Source organism: Gopherus evgoodei, chromosome 14, assembly GCF_007399415.2.
Source record: "Gopherus evgoodei ecotype Sinaloan lineage chromosome 14, rGopEvg1_v1.p, whole genome shotgun sequence".
Taxonomy (NCBI): Eukaryota; Metazoa; Chordata; order Testudines; family Testudinidae; genus Gopherus; species Gopherus evgoodei.
Window position 1 is genome coordinate 2,304,653 of NC_044335.1, and position 21,657 is coordinate 2,326,309.

At 49.2% G+C, this 21,657-nt stretch overlaps 1 protein-coding gene across 1 annotated transcript in view; it reads right to left on the reverse strand.

The window, feature by feature from the left end:
• The window catches only part of DNMT3B (DNA methyltransferase 3 beta), a 49,280-nt gene extending 46,564 nt beyond the window's left edge, over positions 1-2,716 (reverse strand). Inside the window, exon 1 of the mRNA XM_030533423.1 lies at positions 2,672-2,716. The gene's annotated coding sequence lies outside the window, so the exon portion shown is untranslated. The remainder of the gene's footprint in view (positions 1-2,671) is intronic.
• Between the last annotated feature and the right edge of the window lie 18,941 nt (positions 2,717-21,657).

Consider the following 21,657-nt stretch of genomic DNA (forward strand, 5'->3'; position numbering starts at 1 on the left):
TGTCTATTACAGCAGCACCTGAGGTCTAAACTGATATCAGGGCCCTATCGTGCAGGGTGCTGTATTCACTCATGGAGACACTTCCCTGCCCTACAGAGGCTACAATCTACACAGAAATGACAAACAAAGGAATTAATGCTATCTCCATTTTACAGCTAGGAAACTGAGCCCCAGAGAGATTAAGTGATTTACCCAAGGTGGCTTTCTGTCTCCCCTCCCCCAAACCAGAACCAGCGCACAAGCAGCCAGAGAATTCCCATGCCATGGGCACTGCCTTGTGCCATCATAGGCAGCCCTACACTGCCCACTGCCCACACCGGCCATTGGAGGCAGGAAGACTAGGGCAGAGACTTGAACACAGAGCTCCTATTGCTGTACCGCCAGGACCATCCTTCATCTCTGTGCAAAAACTCTTCCCAGAAATAAGTATGAACCTCCAAGACAGGATAATAAATACACTGAAAGGCAGCCAAGCTGTCTGATCCATTCCTAAAGCCTACAGCTAAAAGGACCCCAACACTCTACATTTGTGGCACACCATTCTGCATGCATAATCATTTGCATATGCAACAATCTGAAAAGGAGGCCAAACTGAGATTCTTTTAAAAATATGGCCCTTTATGCCTAAATTCAGGAAACACTTAATATAATGTTGCCTACAGGTGAGAGCAGCACGCTGGGTTTTCTCTGTCTACGCCACTGATTCACTGGGTTTCCTTAGGCAAATCATTTAATCTCTCTGAGCCAAATTCATGGTGTCATTGTGTTTCAGCTAATCCCCATCCCTCTGCCAATTTCCCAACCAGAACAGGAGGGAAAATCCCCACTAAAAGTCTGACTGGAACAAACAGTACTAATGTATGGGAGAGGGACGGTTCCGAACTCTAACCAGTCACCTAAATAATCATTAAATTTACCTACTGTGTGCTCAGGGGCTTTCTACACCCACAGCTATGGATGTATGAAAATTCTCAGGATACTCCCCCAAGCCATGTATGTCCCTCTCTGACATGTTACTCATGCACCACTTGACGCAGTTACATTCTTATTCATCGATTCCAGGGCCAGAAGGGGCCATTGTGATCGTCTGACCTCCTGCATAACACAGGCCAGGAACTTCCCCAAAATCATTCCCGCAGCAGAGCTTTTAGATCTTGATTTTAAAATGCTCAGTGATGGAGCATCCACCAGGATTATTATTAGTGAACATAAATAAATCCTCTGCTGAGACTCCATTGCTGTTCCCTTTGCAAGGGTCCCAACAGGAACACCTCCTCACCCGCAACTACCAGCCCCATCTCCAATCATCCATCACCCCCAACCCATCTCCCAATACCAGCGACAAGCCCCTAATGAGATCAGCCACATGACCCCAAAGAACAGGCACCGGCCCCAAATCAAAACAGCCTCAACCCGCCGCCCAGCGCTGTCACCGAAAACCCTCCTATCCCCCTCCCCCTCCCGCTCCCCAGAGCCACCCGGCCCGGCCAGACCCTAGACAAAGCCCGGCCGGCGCCCGGCGGAGGCTGCCAGCTTCTTTGCTGCAGATGTTGGACCAGCGGCGGCTGGATCCTGAGTCCGATCTCGGAGTCTGCCCCCAAGGATCCTGTGCCCAGCTCGGCTGCTTCCTTCTCTGCCCCCCGCCCGCCACCCCCAGCCCGGCTCTACCCCGCAGCGGTCCTGTGTCCGGCTCTGCCCCCCCCCCCGGCTACCCCCAGCCTGGCTCTACCCCGCAGCGGTCCTGTGTCCGGCTCTGCCCCCCCCCCCGGCTACCCCCAGCCTGGCTCTAACCCCCAGCGGTCCCGTGCCCGACTCTGCCCGTCCCCGCTTCCCAGCTCGGCTCCCCCCAGCCACCCCCAGCCTGGCTCTACCCCGCAGCAGTCCTGTGTCCGGCTCTGCCCCCCCCCCCGGCTACCCCCAGCCTGGCTCTACCCCGCAGCAGTCCTGTGTCCGGCTCTGCCCCCCCCCCCGGCTACCCCCCGCCTGGCTCTACCCCGCAGCAGTCCTGTGTCCGGCTCTGCCCCCCCCCCCCCGGCTACCCCCAGCCTGGCTCTACCCCGCAGCAGTCCTGTGTCTGGCTCTGCCCCCCCCCCGGCTACCCCCAGCCTGGCTCTAACCCCCAGCGGTCCCGTGCCCGACTCTGCCCGTCCCCGCTTCCCAGCTCGCCTCCCCCCAGCCACCCCCAGCCTGGCTCTACCCCGCAGCAGTCCTGTGTCCGGCTCTGCCCCGCCCCCGGCTACCCCCAGCCTGGCTCTACCCCCCAGCGGTCCCGTGCCCGGCTCTGCCCCCCCCGGCTACCCCCAGCCTGGCTCTACCCCGCAGCAGTCCTGTGTCCGGCTCTGCCCCCCCCCCGGCTACCCCCAGCCTGGCTCTACCCCCCAGCGGTCCCGTGCCCGGCTCTGCCCCCCCCCCGGCTCCTTCTCCCCTAGCCATCCCTGCCAACCTCTGCCCCCCCCCTTCCAGCCCGGCTCCCCGCTCCCCCTCCCGGCCCCGCGCCGGGCTCTACCCCCCGAGCACGGCTCCCGCCCCCACTCCAGCTCACTCACATGGATGCAGAAAGTTTCGCTCCTGGATACAAAGTTGCAGCGATTGTTGCCGCAGCCCGGCCGGCTCCTCCCCCGGCTCGGCCCCCCTCCCCCGGCGCCGCTGGGGGGCCGCTGCCCCGACTCACCTTTCCGCCCCCCCGTCCCGGCGGGCGCACGGAGCCTCGCGGGCCGGAGCCGCTCTGCAGCCCGCGGCGGGCGCTGGGAGCCAGGCGTGACTTTTCCCGGGTCTCGAATCCGAAACTGGCAACCTCAAAGCTACATTTACTTGGCGCTTTAACCCTCCCCGCGCCGGGCAGCCCCTCCTGCTGCTGCTGCTGCTGCTGCTCCACTCCTGGGGCAGCCCCGGGGCAGGGGGCCGGGCAGCCGGGATCTGCACATCCCCCCGCCCAGGCGGGGGCCGGCTTCCTCCTCCCGCCCCAAATCCCCAGCCGCCCGGCCAGCTCGAGGCAGAAACAGCGGGAATCTCTCCGGGTCACAGATTGTCCCCTGGGGAAGGAATGAACCAGCAATCGGCAGCCCCCAGACCCGGCCTTTAGCGCGGGGCTGCTCCTGGGCAGACTGTGCCCTCTTCCCTGCTAGTCTGGAGTCCACCTAGGCAGCGGCTGGCGCCCAGAGCTGGACAATGAACCCGACAATACATGAAATGTGCTGCTCTCTCCAGAAACCATTCACAGTGCTCAGAGCTGGGACCCTGCCCCCTTCGCTGCTCTCCTTTGTGGCCTGTCTGGCTCTGCAGTTTAGACCCTAAGCGCTTTGAAACAAGGAGCATGTCTTCCCCTCCCAGTTCTCCATAGCCCTGGGGACACTGAAGGAGCGTAATAAATAATAAATAGTAAATCATAATGCCACTGGATAAATCCAAGGTAGACCCACGCCTGGAATACACTGTGCAGTTCTGGGCACCCCATCTCAAAAAAGATATATTAGAATTAGAAAAGGTACAGAGAAGGCCAATGAAAATTATTAGAGGTATGGAATAGCTTCCATCTGAGGCAAAATTTAAAAAGCCTGGGACTGTTCAGCTTGGAAAAGAGATGACTGAGGGGGGATATGATAGAAGGTCTATAAAACCATGAACAGAGTGGAAAAAGTGAATATGGATGTGTTATTTACCCCTTCACATGACAAAAAACGGGTCACCCAATGAAATCTATAGGCAGCAGGTTTAAACAAAAGGAAGTACTACTTCACACAGCACACAATGTATGGTAAACTTGTGGAACTCATTGCCAGGGGATGTTGTGGAGGCCAAAAGTATAACTGGGTTCAGAAAAGAATTAGATACATTAATGGAGGATAGGTCCATCAGTGGCTATTAGTGAAGATGGTCAAGGATGCAACCCCATTCTCTGGGTGTCCCTATGCCTCTGATTGCCAGACGCTGGGACTGGACAACAAGATGGATCACTTTGATTATTCCCTATTCTATTCATTCCCTCTGAAGCATCTGGCATTGGCCACTGTTGGAAGACAGAATACTGGGCTAGATGGACCTTTGGTCTGATCCAGTATGGCCGTTCTTGTGTTCTAAATGTTAAATAACAACAACAAAAACACACAGCAATCAAAATAAAGAGCCAGTCATCTCACTGTGACCAGCTGGAACCAAAGGATCTGGTAAACCCCACAACTTTCAGGTCAAGCAGCCTACACAGGATAGAGAGTCACTTCGCCAACAGCACTCTGCATATCTACAGCATCTGAGGATTTCAAAGCAGTTTTTGAACATGAACGAAGCCTCACAACAAATTCAAAATCCTCATGGCAAGCTAAGCTGGGGTTACCAATGTTTTAAAAAGGGACAGAAGTTTTGAAGTCTGTGTGAGAGAGAGATACAATGTGCCCAGTTTCTGCCCAGGACAGGGCATCAGAGGGCATTTGAGGTTTAATGCCCCATGTCTAATTGCTATTATTTTCTGTTCCTGATTCACCAGCTACAGACCCGTAAGAGACAGGAATAACATTTTTATTAAAGTTAATGTTTAAAATCAAAATTACACAAGTTAAGAGGCAAGGTACTGTACATCTGGGGTCAGGCTTGGGTTATGGAGGATTGCAAGTATTGGTTACAAGGTTCACGAGGTACATACATATCACATAACCAGCATAGACCTAGATTGGGGTGTGGGAGTTTTTAAAGCATCAGTGGATAAGTGGGCTCAGGTACGCCACCCATGGAATGTATGAAGAGTCCAAGTCAGTATTGGTGTAGTGAATAAGTACATGGGAGGGGTGCGTCCCTCGGTCCATCAGGGAAGGAAGTGGGTTATTTCCCTAGTCAGCGGTCTCGGTTACTTGACCTGGTACTGGCGGTGTCCCGTGATGTGTTCCGTGTAGATGTCTCTGGACCACCTGATGGTGTCGGACACCATGAGCTGCCTCATGAGCCAGGCGTAGTGTTGACCAACTCCACACGCTCTCAGTACTGGCTCGTTGTGGGAGTCCCATGCGCCCAGGACTCCCACAATCAGGGTGTGTATCTGGACCTCATAGCCCTGGGTTCTCAGGGTGTCTGCCAGCAGGGTGTACTTCAACGCCTTCCGTGCTTGGGCCTTGTGGAAGGCTGATGACCTGTTTTCAAATGGCACTATGACATCTACCATGAGGACCTTCCTCTTTTCTGCGTCGGTCATGACAATGTCAGGTTGTAGTCAGCTGTCGGTTCTGAGGATGGCGGAGTCAATGGTGATCTGTCCCAGGGACGGCGGGATGGCTTTTACCAGCCGCTTCTGGATATGTTATTATCCCTATTTCACAGAGGCAAAGTGGTTTAGCCAAGGTAACACAGAAATGCGTGGTAGAACTGGGACTCTAGCTCCAAGACCTTTCTTCCACTTAATGCAAAAGACAGAGGTGAAACATGGAGCTGCACATCCAAAATATGCAAGTGAATAAAGGGAAAAGTCCAAAAACCTACTCCTGGATAAGCCTTCTGAAACACTGGAGATTGCAATTTCAACAAACAAAAAGCCACCTAAACCTATAGCTAATTTGCTCTCTGCTGGGAAAATTAAAACCGGGCAAATAGGTTTTGTTTGTTCGTTTGTTTTTCCAAATTTGGAAAATAAAATGTTTTCATGAGTCAAACTCTTGAGATATTCTAGGCCATGGTTCAGAGCAGAATTTGTGGTTATCGCCAAGCCACATTCCTCTGCCTTATGGAGCCATAAACACAGCTCCTCTGCTAAAATCCTGTCTGTTTCTTTCTCCCCATCGACTCTACAACTCGCTCAAATCTCATTGGGAAATGCCCCTTTTCATGTCCTCTCCCCTTCTGTTATTATTTCATTCACGGAAAGCATTTGGGAGGATATTATTTGTATGAAAGGCACAGTACAAAACAAAGCTGCATTGTACTGGATTATAATGTAAACACTCACCCCCCTTCCCCACCCCACAGCCATAGCAACACTACTGGGTAAAATGCAATGATGCTTTGAATCAATTTCTCAACAGTAAAGGGAGTTTGTCTGTGGATCAGGAGGAGAAAGGACATGCCTTTTGGGAGGATTTGGTACTTAAATGAACCCTTTATAGATCCTTCCAATATGCTTGGTTTGTTAATTCAGCCACTCCTGCCAAATAAGGGCCAGATCCTGCAATTTGTTCCAGGCGGATGGACCCCAAAGCCATGTGTTCTCCAGCATTATTCCACAGAGACCCCTGGGTCCATCTGCTTGGAAGGAGTTGCAGGGTGGGGGCCTTGGAGCTGAGTTTCCCTGCACATCCGTATCAGGGTGATTCAGAGAAGTCTGGAAAGTGGAAAGTGGAATTACGTCTGTACAGACAGTATTCCTCGAGTAAGGAGAAGTATTTTGACACTCTGCTGGTCTTCCTCCGCCCTCACTTTAAATATGTGGAGCCCATTAACCACCCAGCTGAAAGAAGCACTATCTGTCACGACCATCATAACAAAATTATACTTAAATGGGAACATTCATTCAGGGTATGTCTATACTACCTGCCGGATCTTTAAAATTAAATATACACACAAGGAGGGAAGGTACTGCACATCCATTACTTCTTATCCTACCTTCAGTGGACATGGAGAACAACTGATTGCCATCCTCTTTACATAAGAACATAAGAGCGGCCAGACTGGGTCAAACCAAAGGTCCATCTAGTCCAGTTTCCTATCTTCCAACAGTGACTAATGCCAAGTGCCCCAGAGGGAATTAACAGAACAGGGAAGCATCAAGCGATCCATCCCCTGTTGCTCATTCCCAGCTTCTTTATAAGAGCCCTTAACGTATTGGAAAACTATCAGGTCCCCTTGTAACCAGGAGTATAGTTTGGGTTAAAAATGTAAGTAGAAGTTAGGTTTTGCACCTAAGTTGTATGGGAAATGGAAACTGCTAGTGTGAAAAAGTTAGAAACAAGTTGAAAACAGAGTGTTACGGGAAAGGAAGTGTTAGCAAGGCCGTGAGCCAGGGTTATGTTACCGTTATCTCTTGGTTATAACTGATTTAAGCAAGGTTTTTTGTGTTTTTGAGAACTATGAATGTTCTATTCAAATGCTATCTATATTGATAGTATAGGAAGGACATTAGTGCAGATGTTAATTTAAATAATGTGTAATTAAAGAGCCAATAAGAAGATGATAGAAATATAATGATGGTAAAGAGCAGTTTCATGTTAATTAGTTTTATAACGGAGTATAAAAGGAGTAATTTTGCCAAATTGCAAGTGCGTTCCAATTCATATCCAGAGGGTACTAGTAGGTTCCAGGATTACACTTCACTCTGTTGTCAGCAGAAGGATCACCCACTGATACACTATTTCATCTTGGAGTGTAAGGGTACGTCTACACTACAGGATTATTCCGATTTTACATAAACCCGTTATGTAAAACAGATTGTATAAAGTCGAGTGCACGCAGCCACACAAAGCACAATAATTCGGTGGTGTGTGTCCATGTACCGAGGCTAGCGTCGATTTCTGGAACGTTGCCCTGTGGGTAGCTATCCCCTAGCTATTCCATAGTTCCCGCAGTCTCCCCCGCCCATTGGAATTCTGGATTGAGATCCCAGTGCATGATGGTGCAAAAACAGTGTCGCGGGTGATTCTGGATAAATGTCGTCACTCATTCCTTCCTCCATGAAAGCAACGGCAGACAATCATTTCGCGCCCTTTTTCCCTGGATTGCCCTGGCAGATGCCATAGCATGGCAACCATGGAGCCTGTTTTGCCTTTTATCACTGTCACCGTATGTGTACTGGATGCTGCTGACAGAGGCGGTACTGCAGTGCTACACAGCAGCATTCATTTGCCTTTGCAAGGTAGCAGAGATGGTTACCAGTCATTCTGTACCGTCTGCCATGCCACTGTAAATTGGCGATGAGATGACGATTATCAGTCGTTCTGTACTGTCTGCTGCGGTCAGGGGTGCTCCTGGCTGGCCTCGCTGAGGTCAGCTGGGGGCGCAAAGACAAAAATGAGAATAACCCCATTCCCTCCTTTATGGTGTATCTAAAAATAGAGTCAGTCCTGCCTAGAATATGGGCCAAGTGTACTAGAGAACCAGTGTATCAGAGAGCACAGCTGCTCCATGTCAGATCCCGCAGAAATGATGAGCTGCATGCCATTCTAGGGGGTGCCCCTGCAACAACCCCACCCGTTGCTTCCCTCCTCCCCCAACCCCCTTGGGCTACCGTTGCAGGGTCCCCCCATTTGTGTGATGAAGTAATAAAGAATGCAGGAATAAGAAACACTGACTTTTTAGTGAGATAAAATGAGGGGGAGGCAGCCTCCAGCTGCTATGATAGTCCAGGCAGGACATTAAACGGCGGTGGAGAGAGGAGCCCAGCATCCCACTGCTATGATAATCCAGGCAGTACAGAATCTTTTCTTTAGACATGAAAGGGGGGGGGGGGTTGATGGAGCTCAGCCCCCAGCTGCTATGATGAGGACAGTTACCAGCCGTTCTGTACCATCTGCTGGGAATAACTGGGAGTCATTCCAATTTTTACCCAGCGCCCCCGGCCGACCTCTCCTGAGGCCAGTCAGGAGCACTCATGGGCTGATGATGATGATGGATAGCAGTCATATTGTACCATCTGCCACTGGGGAGGGGAGGGGAGAGGATGCTGCTATTCATTGCCGCAGCACCACGTCTACCAGCAGCATGCAGTAGACATAGGGTGACATATAAAAAAGTCAGGAAATGATTCTTTTCCCTTTTCTTTCACGGGGGGGAGGGGGGTCAATTGATGAGATATACCCTGAAACACCTCGGACAATGTGTTTGACCCTACAGGCATTGGGAGCTCAACCAAGAATGCAAATGATTTTCAGAGACTGCGAGGACTGTGGGATAGCTGAAGTCCTCAGTACCCCCTCCCTCCCTCCATGAGTGTCCATTTGATTCTTTGGCTTTCCGTTACGCTTATCATACAGCACTGTGCTGTGGCCTCTGTCTATCATAGCCTGGAGATTTTTTCAAATGCTTTGGCATTTCATCTTCTGTGATGGAGCTGTGATAGAACCGATTTGTCTCCCCATACAGCGATCAGATCCAGTATCTCCCGTATGGCCCATGCTGGAGCTCTTTTTGGATTTGGGACTGCATCACCACCTGTGCTGATCAGAGCTCCATGCTGGGCAAACAGGAAATGAAATTCAAAAGTTCGCGGGGCTTTTCCTGTCTACCTGGCCACTGCATCTGAGTTCAGATTGCTGTCCAGAGCGGTCACAGTGGTGCACTGTAGGAAACCCCCCGGAGGCCAATACCATCGATTTGCAGCCACACTAACCCTAATCCGATATGATAATACCGACTTCAGCGCTACTTCTCTCGTCGGTGAGGAGTACAGAAACCAGTTTAGAGATCCCTTTATATCTATATAAAGGGCCTTGTTGTGTGGACGGGTGCAGCGTTAAATCGGTTTAACGCTGCTAAAATCGGTTTAAATGCGTAGTATAGACCAGGCCTAAGTATAACTGTACTACTGTGTAAGTGGTAATTGCAGGCCTGTTTGCTAAACTAATTATTTTTCTTTTAAGTAAAGTTTGGTTGTATCAGTCCAAGCGTCACCTAGTGATCCTCTACTAAATACATTTTCGTTAACCAAGCTAAAGGCTCAAACCTGAAAACTAAGTTGGTTTTACTGCACCCTTCTCCTGAACAACTTAATATTAACTGTGAACATTTCAACATAAAGGTTACAAAAGGTTACATCCCCTCAGTCTTCTTTTCTTGAGATTAAACATGCCTAATTTTTTTAACTTTCCTCATCAGTCAGGTTTTCTAGACCTTTTTATCAGTTTTGGTGGCTCACCGCGGGACTGGCCAATGTATCCACATCTTTCCCAAAGCATGGCACCCAGAGCAGGACCCAGTACTGCACATGAGGCGTCACCAGTGCCCAGGAGAGCAGAACAATTACCTTCTGGGTCTTACATACAACACTCCTGTGAATAAACCCTAGAATGATATTAGACTTTTTCACAACTGCATCATATTGTTGGCGCATATTCAATGTATCCACTATAACCCAGATCTTTTTCAGCAGTACAACCATCTAGCCAGTTATTCCCCATTTTGTAGTTATGCATTTGATTTTTTCCTTCCTAAGTGTCTTTCTTTGCATTTGTCTTTATTTAATTTCATCTTGTTGATTTCAGACCAATTCTCTAATTTTCAAGTTCATTCTCAGTTCTAATCCTGTCCTCCAAACTGCTAGCAACCGCAACCCACGTGGTGTCATCTGTACATTTTATAAGCATACTCTCACTTCAATATCTGACTCATTAATGAAAATATTGAATAGTATCAGACCCAGGACTGGCCTTTGCTGGACCCCACCAGACAGGCATTCCCAGTTTGACAGCGAACCATTGATAACTACTCTTTGAGTAGAGTCTTTCAATCAGTTATACAACCACTTGATAGTAATTTCTCTAGACCACATTTCCCTAGTTTGCTTATGAGGCTGTCATGTGGGACTGTGTCAAAACCTTACAAAAATCAAGACATACCACGTCTAGTGTTTTCCCCTAATTTCATTGTTTCCTTGTGCTCCCTTGTATGTCTGTATCCATCTGTTGTCTCTTGTTTTATACTTAGAGTGTCAGCTCCTTAGGACAGAGACCATCTTTTTGTTCTGAGTTTGTAGAGCACAGTGGCTAGTCCATGGCTGAGGCTCCGAAGCACTCCATAGTGCAAAATATGATAAAATAAATAATATCTCCCATTGCTTTCATTAGTGCAATTCCCCCTCCTCTGGTACCCTTAAGTCCCAGATTTCCAGACTCCTGCATGGGCAGAGGGCTTCTTCTGCGTTCTCAAACATATCAAGCAGCACCAATGTGCTCCATCATACCATCTTCATCTCTTCACCCAACATTGCTCTGTAATTGTAAGCTCCCTGGGACAGGGACTCTCTGGGAAATCCTGGCTCCTCTGTAGTCAATGGTAAAACTCTTATTGATTTAATAGACACCAAGATTTCATCCCATATCTTTGCAGGCATCTGTACAGCACCTAGCACAATGGCCCTCTCCACAAAAAATCTAACAACAACAATAATATTTACTATTTGTTATTATTATTCCCCACTGATTTCAGGACCCAGTTTGGATCTGTGCTTCTAGAATTTAAAATCTTCCATGATTTTTTTCCACCCTACTTTATCACATGGACCCCATTCCCTCCCCATCCCTAGGGTTTATCTAGCCTCGCCCTTCACTCAGTCCCTCCATCTTGCTGGTGAGAGAGCTTTCTTCTCTGCAGTGGAACAGTCTCCCTATATCTCACTGACCATCCATCCCATTTCAAAGCTCCTCTGAAACATTTCTCTGCCCACCTCCACAGCCCGCTCTTCTCTCCCTCCCCAGGTTGTATGAAAGACATGACACAAAAGAAAGCTGCAGTGCATGTTATGAATGGTAATAGAGCAATACACCATCCATGCCTGTACTGTCCCTGTGTGCTTGCTTAAATGTACGTCTAACTCTGTTCTGATTGCACGAAAGTTCCCTTATGCTGCCATTGCCTCCGCTCACAGCTGGGCTGGTGCTTCACGCCTGTTGGGAAATTCTGTTTATGCTACATAGGAAGTGTTATCGCTCCTGCAGGAGGCTTCCTGTGGGCTGGGTAGCACCACATAGTATGGCCCTTTAATTACAAAAAAGGTTAATAATCAATGACATCTGTTTAACCAATACTTTCAGCAAGACCGAAGAGCCCAGTATTAAACCCTCAAAAGAGACAGGCATGTAAAGGAAAATCGCCAACACAGCAGAGAGGGAGCAGACCACAAAACTTCCTTTTTCCCAGAGAGAGAATATGAAAGTGGCAACCAGGGGCCTAAAGGAAAGTGATTGGAACTCCCCGAACCGCCGCTCTGGGTTTATGTAACATTTACTGCTAGAATATTCTTCCCTTCTAACCTGTCTTTCATCTGGGGACTCCACAGCCCTTTTCAAACATGAATTAATTCTTACAACTCTGGGCAAATATTGTTGTCCCCACTGCACAGATGAATAAACAGGGTTCAAAAAAGAACTAGATAAATTCATGGAGGATAGGTCCATCAATGGCTATTAGCCAGGATGGGCAGGGATGGTGTCCCTAGCCTCTGTTTGCCAGAAGCCGGGAATGGGCGACAGGGGATGGATCACTTGGTGATTCTCTGTTCTGTTCATTCTCTCTGGGGCACCTGGCATTGGCTACTGCAGGGATCAGCAACCTTTGAGAAGCGGTGTTCCAAGTCTTCATTTATTCTCTCTAATTTAATGTTTCGTGCGCCGGTCATACATTTTAACATTTTTAGAAGCTCTCTTTCTATAAGTCTATAATATATAACTAAACTATTATTGTATGTAAAGTAAATAAGGTTTTTAAAATGTTTAAGAAGCTTCATTTCAAATTAAATTAAAATGCAGAGCCCCTCGGACCGGTGGCCAGGACCCGGGCAGTGTGAGTGCCACTGAAAATCAGCTCACATGCCGCCTTCGGCACACGTGCCGTAGGTTGCCTACCCCTGGGCTACTGTCGGAAGACAGGATACTGGGCTAGATGTAGAGCGGGTGTAAGGATGTTTTGCACCCTAGGCGAAACTTCCACCTTGTGCCCCCCCCGAGCCCTGTGGCAGCTCTCTGCCCCCCCTTCCACCCTGAGACCCCACCCAAGGCAGCTCCCCGCCCCAGCTCTCCTCCGTTCCACCGTCGCCGCTCCACTTCTCTCGCCTCCGAGGCTTGTGGCGCCAATCAGCTGTTTGGCGCCACAAGCCTGGGAGGGAGAGAAACAGAGCGGGGCAGCGTACTTGGGGAGGAGGCGGAGCAGAGGTGAGCTGGAGCAAGGAGCAGTTCCCCTGCATGCCGCGCCCCGCCTTACTTGCTGCAGGTGGCCCTCCCCGCACCCCCCTGCCCCAGCTCCCTCCACCTAAACACCAACGACGACCAAGGCGGCCGAAGATCCGGCTGCCACGGTCACCGCCGAAGGACCCGAAATGCCGCCCCCCAAATGCTAGTGCCCTAGGCGCCGGGCCGGTGCAACCATTTAGGCAAACTAGGCAGCTGCCTAGGGCGCCTAGTGGTTGGGGGCACCTAAAAGTCCCCTCAGGCAAGGAAGTGGAGTGGAGGTGAGCTGGGGGGGTGCACGGAGAGGGTTGCCCACAATAACGAGGGGGGGCGCACAGGGAAACTGCTCCCTGCCCCAGCTCACCTCCACTCTGCCTCCTCCGCTGAGCACACAGCCCAGCTCTAAGTCTCCTCCAATCGGCGCCGCTAGCCTGGGCGGGGAGGAGAATTAGAGCAGAGCCAGCGTGCTCCGCGGAGCAGAGGCGGGCTCTTCCAGCGGGGTTAGCTTCCGCGGGGAGAGGTCTCCCCACGCAGGGTTAGCTGCCGTGGTGGGGGGGGAGAGTGGGGAAGTCTCCCCAGGCAGGGTTAGCTGCCATGGCGGGGGGGCGTGGGGGGGAAGTCTCCCTGGGCGGGGTTAGTTGCCGTAGGGGGGTGAGGGGCAGAGGGGTTAGCTGTCGCGGTGGGGGGGGTAGCTGCTGCGGAAGGGACTCCCTGGGTCGGGGGCTGAGTTAGCTGCCATGGGGGGGGGTTAGCTGGGTGGGGGGTGCAAGGTGGAAGGTTCACAAAACTTCCTTGCACCAGCCGTGCCTAGGCGACCGCCTTGGTCACCTAATGGGTTGCACCGGCCCTAGCTAGATGGACCTTTGGTTTGACCCAGTCTCGTCGCTCTTACATTCTTATGTTTTTATGAATCACAGGGAGAGGAAGTGATTTGCACAGCAAGTTAGTCACAGAGCTGGAAGCAAAACCCAGGAGTCCTGACTGCCAGCCACTCCTCTCAGTGCTGCCAAAATTGTACACTACGTTATGTAACCTACAGTGCAATATTCATCATAATTTGCTCCTGCAGAAGACTGTGATGTTGCACAGGATGATGGGATCTAGAGGGGAATAATCTGGAGGAGGAACTGAAATCCTAAGAAACAAAAATCTTGTTCATATAAGTCTCCTGGTGTGAGTAGTAATGCTCCCAGAAAAGCTGTTTCCAGTTTCTCTATCAGGCATTACCAGCTCTTTAACATCAATCAGTCAATACAACAAATGGGAAAGGACTTCATAGATTGCAAGGCCAGAAGGGACCATTGTGATCATCTGGTCTGACCTTCTATTTAACACAGTCCAGAGAAATTCCCCAAAACAATTTCTAGAGCAGATCTTTTAGAAAAACTTGTCTACCCTGCAGCTGGGGTGTGCTTTCCAGCCCAGGAGACTCCGCTCAAGCTAATGCCCTAAAAGTAGCAGTGTAGATGTTGTGACACAGGCTAGCTGCCCACGTATAGACTCATGGAGCCAGGCAGACTTGTTACGGGGCAGCCGCATTGTCCACACTGCAGTTTTTAGAGCCCTAGCTTGAATGGAGTTAGTGCATGTCTGTCTACCTGGGCCGGGAGACATGAGACACACTTCCAGCTGCAGTATTGACATATCCTTAGGGGTACAGGTATTATCCAAGATCTACTCCAAATGAGATTTCACTGTAGATCAGACATAATAGAATCCATGAGGCTGGATGTCAAGAGGTCAGAATTTTATTCCTGACTCATTGACAGACTCACTCTGTGGATTTGAGCAAGTCACTTAATCTCTGTGCTTCTATTTTCCCATCCAGAAAAGGGGAATAAAAACAATTCCCTACTTTATAGAGGTGTTGTGAGGCTCCATTCATGAATGTTGGTAAGGTGTTTTGAGATCCTTGGATAGAAGATGCTATCAAAGGGCAAAGTGTTGGTGTATGGTGTTTAGATGTTGCCACAAATAGAATAAGGGACTTTCACAGGATAATGGGTTCCAACTGCCAAGTAAAGGCCAAGAAGACATTTTTCAATTTAAAGAAAATAGATGCTGAGTTGAAGATGAGAAATTTATTTTCAAAGCAGGAGATACTTATCCTGGGACGCATTTTGAAGCAAATCATTTTTTATGCTTCCTTGTTCCCTTTTCACCTGCTATTTTCTCTTGCTGTTTGCTCTCCAATATTTATGGTTACATGTTACAAAGGGCTTATCTGCAGCACAACAAATGCTATTGATATCTACTAACTTGATGAGTCAATCCGTGACAAGTTCTGCATGAGAATGGCTCAGGACATGCACATGTCCCCACATCTGATGACTGACTACAGAAACTTTCTTTCAACCTGAGCCTGAATTTCAAGTACTCCTGTTCTTTTTGCGGATACAGACTAACCCGGCTGCTACTCTGAAACATGCACTCACTGTAGCCAAAGGGAGTTTTGGGTATACAAGAAATGCAGCAATGGTATGGGACCTGAGAGTCTTCTACACTGAAAGAAAATCAAGTGACACTATCTCCTTTCAATTACATAGCTCCACACCCTACAATCCCACAAAATCCCAGTCTCACCTCATATGTAAAATGCTCCGTTCTATTTGTCGCATTATTTGGCCAACTTATACTCTCTCCTCCTTGACTGTCTTTCTTCAGAGAGCGCAACCAAAACCAGAAGACGGTCTGACCAGGACTTTATGAAATGATAGCACAGCACCATGGACTTCTGCAATATACTCTCTTCAAAGAAACCAGTATCCTGCGAGGTGTGATTGCTGAGTTTCCTGCTGATTGCTAAAACAGGATGTTATGAACATGCATTTTGATTAGAACTCTTCTTCTTGGACACTCAGTTTCCCAGGGATTCCATTTGCTGCATGAGAAATACTGGAACAGTGCTAACTTCCAAACCCACCCCATGCCCCACCCCCACACTACCAAGTTCTTTGATTAACTCTCTTTAAGCATTCCCCAGGGAAAGGGAGAAGGAAGGACGCAAGCACAATGGTTAAGTGCTATATTGTGAAACTTGTCACAGGATCCAGTGTCCTACAGAAAGTTGTCTTGCCACTATTTCACAGCTGTTCCTGTAGTGCACAGTGTAATTTTGCTTGGATTTTGTTGGGTTTGGAGAACTATAGAAAATATTAACTGACGTTGATTAAAACTAGCACAAATGAGCCTCTTTTATTTTTCAGATAAAATATGGTTAAAGTGTTTCATATATTTTAGGACTCAAGCCTGCAAACACTGCCACAATGTAAGTAACTTTTCTCACATCAACAGACTCAGTGAGTTCAGGTTATATAAGAAATACCTGTTGTTACACTATTAGAAATAGAAAAAAAATCTGGAATCGATTCTTTTAGTCAGCCCATCAGTAAAGATATCCTTTAACATTGGTGCTTTGCGGCTTAACTCACTGCTTGATAAAACCATTTGGGATATCTTCAGAATGAAAGGCCCTATACAATTTTCCATGTTCTCATTTGCAATTGAAAGTGACAGTCATCAGCAGAAGCACTGCGGTCTGCAGCACTTTCACTTTTCACAAAGGCAGTACATACATACCAGCCACTCAGGCAGCCAGTCAGAAACCTTAACAAAAACATGGATGGGATATCACATTGACAGTGAAACAGATTTGGTCCCTGCTCTTGGAAAGTTGCAAAGTGGTAGCTTGAGGCCCCAATCAAGTATTTAAGCACATGATCAGTTCCATTGTCTTCAACGGGAATACTCCCAGTCATCAAGTTAAACACATGTAAAGTGCTTTGCTGAAGAAAGGCCTCAATTGTAGCTATGGTTGGAAAAGTGACTATTTGAGTGTGAAAGCGTCACCTTCTTACTCTCTTTACAGCTGCCCTCTGTGCACTTCATCCCAATGCCACTGAAGTCAAAGTGAGTTTTTAATTGATTTTAGTGGGAGTTGGATTAGACTGTGTGGGTGAAATCTGGCCCTACTGAAGTCAATGGGAATTTTGCTATTGATTTCAAAGAGGCCAGGATTGTGTCTCATACCAACCTAAGTGCTGTTGTTGGGTCTAAACTTTTGGTGAACTTTGGAGCCAAAAAACACCCAGACTGGCCGTCTCTGCATAATCCTTTCTGAACCTTTTTTTGAACAAAGCACTGACCTGCAAACTACTTATGACACCCCCTTCCTCAAGTAGCCATTAGCCTTTTATCTCTATGCATTTACTTCTTAAACTTGCTCTTCCTGTAAAATCTTGATTGATTATGCATGACCATTATCTTTTGTTAATCACTTTGTTTACTTCTGTGTATAAATATTGATGCCCACCCCTAATAAAGGGGCCACACTTATTCTAAAGCTTTGGGGTTAGTGTGAGCCCGTTGATCAACGCATTTGTGTCTGGTCTCTGACAGAATTGTGGGCCCATATTCCAACTCCGCACAACCTCGGGTGTTGGAGAGGTGAGTGAGGACTTGCTTTATTACCTAACAATTTGGGGGCTCGTCCGGGATTCCTTCTGGTGCGGTACCTCTGTCCAGTGGTCGGACCACTCATATATGAATTGGCAAGGCGCCACAGGAGATTTCTCCCAGCCAATTCAATATTGAGGGGTCGTGTATTGGACAGCAGGGTAAACGCCAGTTGGAGGGCTCCTGTCAGACACCATGGGTCAAGGGACTAGCGTGCCTCTTGAGAGTCCGTTGGGGATTGTAAATAAGTTATGGAACGAAGGGAAACTCCCAGTACAGACAGGAATGTCTAGGAAGAAGTTGTACACACTATGTGTAAGGAATTGGACTGGGTATACCGCGGTATTGGCCGACTCGGAGATGAGGTGGCCTTCGTATGGCTCTTTCGAACAGGCTGCCTTAAGAGGAGTAAAGAGCCAGATCGAAAAAGACCATCCGGGACAGTTATGTTACTGGTTTTGTTGGGACACAGCAGCAGAGCTGTGGAAATCTTTAAAAATTATGGCAGTCAGGTACTCTCCCGAGAGTGAACCCCCTCCAGGTTATTTCGATGAAGGGTGTAGACCACGGCGTGTTTTGACTCGTCAGCTGGTCCCCTCTGCATCTGCCCCTATTCCTCCGCAGGGGAACTCTCTCCTTGTAGCAGAGGGGAATCTGCAGGATCCCAGATTGGAATTTGTGCAGAAGGATGAGGAGGAATTGGAGGGGCCAACCTTGGGAGGAGTAGTTACTAGGCTTAGGTCCAAGCAGGTACAGCAGGGTGCATGCCCCCCCCCCTGAGGATAGCCTAGAGGATGTCTCTGTCAAATCTCTTGCGAATAATAAAAGTATGGTTATAGAGATGCCTTTACAGGTGCACGATCAACCTTATATGAGCAATGATGGACGATTGCAACATGCTAGTATTGTGGAATATAAAGGATGGCTAGAATGGGATTTGAAAGAGTGGGGACAGTTGTCAGGGTCTTTTGGGGAAAATCCCCGAAAGATCATAGAACTTCTAGAAAGATTGTTTTTAAGTTATAATCCTACTTATACGGATGTGGATCAGTTGTTAAGTAGAGTTTTGACTGGAGAAGAACGTAGTAGATTGTGGATGGCAGAAAGGACATGGGGAGATAGCAATGCAGCTAATGTTACTTGGATGGATAGGCGGGATCTGGCCGCTGGCTGGAATCCCCTAGACTGGACTCAGCTAAGGCTGACTCAGCTGCGAACAGATAGAGAGCGATTGTTAGAGAGACTCAAGGAAATGGCTCGCCGCTCGCCTAATCAGGCTAAGTTCATGCAGATTCGGCAGGAATCTGATGAGCCGCCCAGAAAGTTCTGGTCGAGGCTATTGGAGGGGGCCCGAATGTTCACTCAGATGGATCCTGAGAGAGAAGCAGACCACCCTACTCTTATTTCATTTTTTGTGAATCAGTCGGTGCCCCCTGTAAGGGATTACTTCTTAAAGTTTCGCCCTGGTTGGGGAGGTGAGTCAGTCACTTCAGTGTTGGAAGTAGCTGATTTTGCCTGGGAGAAAGAAAGGGAAAGCAGTAAAAAGAAAGAGAAAAAGGAAGAATATAAGCTGATGGCTTTAGCTTTTCACGGTGGTGTTCGAGGCAAAGGCCGTGGCCGTGGCAGGGGATTCCAGGGTGCCCGGGGAAGAGGGTCCTGGCGACCCCAGCCATCAGGAAATTGTTTTCAGTGCGGACAGCCTGGTCACTTTAAACGTGAATGCCCCTGGGGACGCCCAGAGGGTCTGGTTGCATCCGCAGATGCTTATACAAGTGAGGAATACACCCCTGCACCACCAGCTCAGCCCATCCCCCAGGCCTGGATCAACTACGGGAAACAGCAGCAGCCGCAGCAAACTCAGCCTCCTCAATGACGGTACCCCGGGGGCGAAGGCAAACAATGTGATGGTCTTATTTCCTTAATGTCTTTAGCCGGCTCCTTTCTCACTTTCTCTCCTCCCAGCGAAGAGCCTCGTTTAACCCTTTCAGTCCAGGGACTGCCTGTCTCTTTCCTCATTGATACTGGGGCTACTTTCTCTCTTTTAAATCATGCCCCCTCTCCCTGGCTATCCTCTGAGGTTAAAACTGCGACTGGGGTGGAGGGCAACCCACAGTCTCTGGGACTCACTTTGCCTTTGAATGTTATTTATGCTGATAAATGTTTTTCTCACCGTTTTCTTTTTTCCCCAGCTTGTCCGATCCCTTTGATGGGCCGGGATTTACTCTGTAAGCTTGAGGCTACTTTAACCTGCACTCCTGAAGGGGTAGGATTATTGATGACAGTATTAGGAGATTCGGCCCCTACTCAGGGTAATTGGGAAACACCTCTCTCTCTCTCCCCTGACCTCACTGACTTGCCTTCAACCCTCTGGGGAATTTCTGACACTGATGTTGGCCTGCTCCTTTCGGCAGAGCCCGTAAGGATTCAGGTAAAGCCTTCCTTAACCCCCCCGTCAGTCCCTCAATACCCCCTGTCGCTGGAAGCCCGGGAGGGCATCCGCCCCATTATTGAGGGATTCATTGCACAAAAGCTAGTCCGCCCTCAGCGCACTCCCTGTAACACCCCTATACTGCCTGTCAAAAAGCCTCCTAAAAAGGACGGAGACCCTGTTCGTTGGCGCTTTGTACAGGATCTACGAGTTGTTAATCAGTATGTGGTCCCTCTTCATGCAGTAGTTCCTGACCCAGCTACTATCATCAGCCAAATCCCTTGGGATGCTGAGTGGTTCACTGTTATTGACTTAAAATCAGCTTTTTTCAGCATTCCTGTGCACCCAGACTCTCAGTATCTCTTTGGTTTCACCTGGGAGGGACAAAGTTATGTCTGGCAACGACTTCCTCAAGGCTACAGAGACAGCCCCACGATTTTCAGCCAGTGCCTCCGCCACGACTTGGAAGGTTTCACCAGTCCGCAGGGATCCACATTGGTCCTATACGTAGATGACATCCTATTAGGTAATCGCGAAGAAGCTGCCCTCCGCATCGATGGTAAGGCACTTTTATTATACCTACACACCAGAGGCCACAAGGTAGACCCTAAAAAGATTCAGTGGGTCTCACAGAAGGTCCGATATCTGGGCTTCCTGTTAACCCCAGAAGGAAGACAGATGGACCCAGCCCGCATAAAGACTATTCAAAACTGCCCTCTACCGAACACCAAGAAACAACTTCGAGGTTTCTTAGGATTAATTGGCTTCTGTCGCCCCTGGTTGCCGTCCTGCGGGGAGTTAAGCAAACCGCTCCACCGACTCACTGCTAACCTTGCTCCTGACCCTTTGCAGTGGTCCCCGGACACTATTCAAGCCTTTCAGTTACTCAAGGACAGTGTGGCCTCCTCCATGTCTCTCCGCCCCCCCAATTACAGCAAACCCTTTCACCTTTTTGTCCACGAGAGGGGCGGAATTGCTAGTGGTGTCCTTACCCAGCTGAGCGGGCCCCACCATTTCCCGCTTGCTTTTTACTCTCAGCAAATCGACCCTGTCGCTCAGGGAACCCCATCCTGCACCCGGACTCTGGCAGCAGCTGCCCTGCTGATCACAAAGGCAAAGAGCCTAACCCTGGGTCATTTTACCACGGTTTGGACCTCTCATGCCTTGTCAGCCCTTCTGCGTAGGGGCACAACCCAAGTCTTTTCGGCCCATCGTCAGCAACAGCTAGAGGCCGAACTCTTAGAAGACACTAACCTAATTTTTGAAAGGTGTGGACCCCTTAATCCAGCTACCTTGCTTCCTGACCTGCCAGTCCCCCAGGACCAGCACGACTGTGTGGAAGTAGTTTCCAGCATCTTACAGATAAGAGACAACCTGTTTGACGTGCCACTGGACAACCCCGATTGCATCCTCTTCTCGGACGGAAGCTCCTTCTATGTTGATGGCAAGCGTTTCACTGGTTATGCTGTCACCTCTGAATGGGACATTCAAGAGGCCGCCTCACTGCCAGGCAACTGGGGAGCCCAAGCCGCTGAACTCTATGCCCTGGCCCGAGCTTGCCAGTTGGCCGCTGGTAAGACCGTTACCATTTTTACTGATAGCAAATATGCTTTTGGAGTTGTGCATTGTCATATCCACCTCTGGAAGTTTCGAGGTTTCCAGACAGCTGCCGGTAAACCCATTCAGCACCTCCCCCTCATCCACAAGCTTTTGGACGCCCTCCAAAAACCCTCCGTCCTGGCTGTAGTTCACTGCCGGGCCCATACTAAAGATAGCAGCCCCGTTACCCGTGGGAATGCCCTGGCTGACGCCTCCGCCAAGAAGGCTGCCACCTTACCTTTAGCCATGCCCACATTGGCTATTGCAACCTCCTCCTTTACTCCACCGCACCCCGTACCAGTACCCGCTGCTGAACTAAAATCATGG